The 3,531-nt window shown below is 39.9% G+C and overlaps 1 pseudogene; it reads right to left on the bottom strand.

Annotated features, from left to right (window-relative positions):
• Positions 1-391: 391 nt before the first annotated feature.
• Positions 392-1,795, bottom strand: LOC145557231 (18S ribosomal RNA; annotated as a pseudogene).
• Between the last annotated feature and the right edge of the window lie 1,736 nt (positions 1,796-3,531).

Below are 3,531 nucleotides of genomic sequence, written 5' to 3'. Positions count from 1 at the left end.
GCACAACGAACTATCCGTGTGGTTGAGATCCTTCACAGCTCAAGCACAACGACGCAATTATAAGGGGCACGCTCTACCACAAAGCAAATAGCCCATAGTGCCGGTCCCCAACAAGAGGCCCACGATGCCAAAATCGAGGGAAACCCCATCCCACTCCTTCGTTTTCAAGTCCCCGAGTCCCCCCGTATGGCGACATGGAGGCCAAAAAAAGGATCCTATTAACTTATTGTGACCTAGGATAATAAGCCCATGAGCTTGGTATTACTTCACCGTCGAGAAACGAAAGAAGCTTTCCACCCCCATGTTTAACTCAGACGTCGCTCGCCTCTTTTTGGGTGTGAAGTAATGTCAAACAAAAATACCCAAGAAGCATTAGCTCTCCCTAAAAAGGAGGTGATCCAGCCGCACCTTCCAGTACAGCTACCTTATTAAGACTTCACTCTAGTAACTAGGCCCGCCTTCGACATTCCCCTCTTTGCGATTAAGGTAACAACTTCGGGCATGGTCAGCTCCCACAGTGTGATGGGCGGTGTGTACAAGGCCCGGGAACAAATTCATCGCCGTATGGCTGGCAGGCGATTTATAGCAATTCCATCTTTATGCAGGTGAATTACAGCCTATAATCCGAATAGAGGACGAGTTTTTGGGGTTAGTTCACACTCGCTAGATCACGACCCTTTGTCCCAGCCATTGTAGGACGTAGGTCGCCCAGGGCATGAAGGGCATGATGACTTGGTGTAATCATCACCTTCCTCCGGCTTATCACTAAGAGTCTTTTCTGGGTTCTAAACTCAACGTTGGCAAATAAACACAAGGGTTGCGCTCGTTCCGAGACTTAAACCAACACCTTACCGCACGAGCTGACGACAGCCATGCACAACTTGTTTCCGCGTTCCCGAAGGCCCCTCTATTTAAAGAGGATTCGCGGCATGTCAATCCCTGGTAAGGCTCTTCGCTTTGCATCGAATTAAACCACAATCTCCACCACTTGTGCGGGCCCCCGTTAATTCCTTTGAGTTTCATTATTTCAAACGTACTCCCCAGGTGGGATACTTAATGCGTTAGCTACAACATTGCACGGGTTGATACGCACATCGCATAGTATCCATCGTTTATGGCTAGGATTACTAGGGTATCTAATACAATTTGCTCCCCTATCTTTTGTCTCTCAGTGTTAGTGTCGGCCCAACAAAGTGCTTTCGTCGTTGGTGTTCTTTCCGATCTCTACGCATTTAACCGCTCCACCAAAATTTTCCTACGCTCATACCGAACTCCAACTTAATAGTTTCCATCGTCTGTCCAGGGTTGATCCCTGGGATTTGACGGTGGAGTTTAAAAGCCACCTATAGACGCTTTACGCCCAATCATTCTAGATAACGCTTGCATCCTCTATCTTACCACGATTGCTGGCATAGAGTTAGCCGATGCTTATTCCTTGGATACCGTCACTGCTTCTTCTCTAAGAAAAGATGTTCATGACCCGTGGGCCTACTACCTTCACGCGGCATTGCTCCGTCTGGCTTTCGCCCTTTGCGGAAAATTCCCCATTGCTGTCTCAGTCCTAGTGTGGCTGATCATCCTCTCGGACCAGCTACTGATCATCACCTTGGTAAGCTATTGCCTCACCAACTAGCTAATCGGACGCGAGCCCCTCCTCTGGCAGATTCCTCCTTTTGCTTCTCAGCCTACTGGATATTAGTAGCCATTTGCAGCTATTGTTCCTCTCCCAAGGGCAGCTTCTTACGCATTTGTAGGGAATATTTCAAGCATTATCCCAAACTAGAACCCCACTGTGTTCATACACTAAAGTATGGTGGCGTCCAAAGGGAAGGAAGATAAAGCAAAAGAGTCGCCAACAAGTTTTAGGAACCTGTAAACTGTTCACAGGGTGAAGGTTACACCCCTTAACGATCCAGGAGATCGTTAACTCCAATAGGTCTAGAATTAAGACTGGAAGTTCGGGGATGAAGGTACAAATCCAACCTAAAAGAGATTGAACATTCCCTAATAATAGGCCTCTACTTTATTTTGATCATATTGATGTGCGCTTTCTGACTAACATGCAATCTTTATGTTTACCCTAAATTTGTTTATCTATGTAGATTGAATATTAATGCACAAATAAATCTTTTATTAGCGATTACTTGAATTATAATCAAATTAACCCTAAACAAGATTCTTAATTATCTTATTAAGCGTGATTACAAGTTCCAATTCCCTTTAAATGTGCATAAAAGGCGTGATCAAGCAATAACAATAAAAATCAATCAACATAATAATCATAATAATGACAATAATCATGAATAATCATAATAAAAATAATCATGTTAAAGCATAATAATAGCAAGATCTGAGGCATGATACTAACAAGATTAATAACAAACCCTAGCATGTCACTAAACTTTAAAAATCAAATATATAGCCCTAACGGGATGCTAACATGATATAAGGAAATAAAATAGAAGGCAACATAGAAATCATAATTGACATATTTGATAATAAAACTTTACCCTATACATGATACTAGGAACTTATTGTTGTCATTCAAAAAATCAAATTTAGGAAAGCATCCTAACATGGTACTAGAAAGCAAAATAACATCCTAAACATTATTTGTATATCATAATAACAATAAATCAATTAAAGTACTTACTTGGATGCCTCGTACCTCTTTCTAATAACAAAATACACACGTTAGTAACTTCAAGGAAAATATAATCTAATAATTTAATTAAATAATTGAAAGAGAGATTTGGGACCAAACCCTCAGAAATTAAACCTTTGACATTAGGGCGAACGCAACCTCTAATTTTGCTAGGTGTGTCTAGATCTTGTGAATGCGGAATTTTGTTTGAGAAAAGCTAATTTAGAATAAGAGAGAGAGAATATATCAAGAATTTCTTAATGAGAGTTGGTGATAAGAAAGAATTGTTAATTAATGATGATTGAAAACGGAGGTTTTAGGAGGCTATATATAGTGAAAATCAACCGGATATGAGAAAAAATGAATCAGAGTTTCGAAAAGAATAAAACACAATGCTGTCGCCAAACACGCACCTGTCGCCAGACGACAGAGATGTCGCCAGGCGACAGACCCGTCGTACGGCGTTGCAAATAGTTTTCCACGCGTTTTCTTATTTTGATAAAATTTAAACGTATGAGAGGGTAAAACTGTAATTTCCTTAAAAACAGTTCTTTTATTCTAATTAAAACACTTAAAAGTCAATTTATCAATCCTAATCAAATTAGGATTCAAAAGAAACTTCTAGAAGATTATAAAAGACTATAATCAATCCTAATCACATTAGGAATAATAAATAATAATAGGCCCTCCTCTAGATCATTGGGCCGCTTATAAATATCAAACCAGGCCTAGTTTAGTAATTTGGCCATAACTTTCTCATTATTGATCGGAATTGGGCTGTTTTCTTAAAATAGGTTTTCAAAAACAGAGAAAAACAAAAGAAAAATAACCGTAACACTAGACTTTCCACACATCAAAGAATTAAATTAAATAATTGAAATAGAGAT

Source organism: Chenopodium album, chromosome 8, assembly GCF_948465745.1.
Source record: "Chenopodium album chromosome 8, dcCheAlbu1.1, whole genome shotgun sequence".
Lineage (NCBI taxonomy): Eukaryota > Viridiplantae > Streptophyta > Magnoliopsida > Caryophyllales > Amaranthaceae > Chenopodium > Chenopodium album.
Note: the sequence above shows the minus strand (reverse complement) of the source record. Positions and strands in the feature narration are given on the sequence as shown.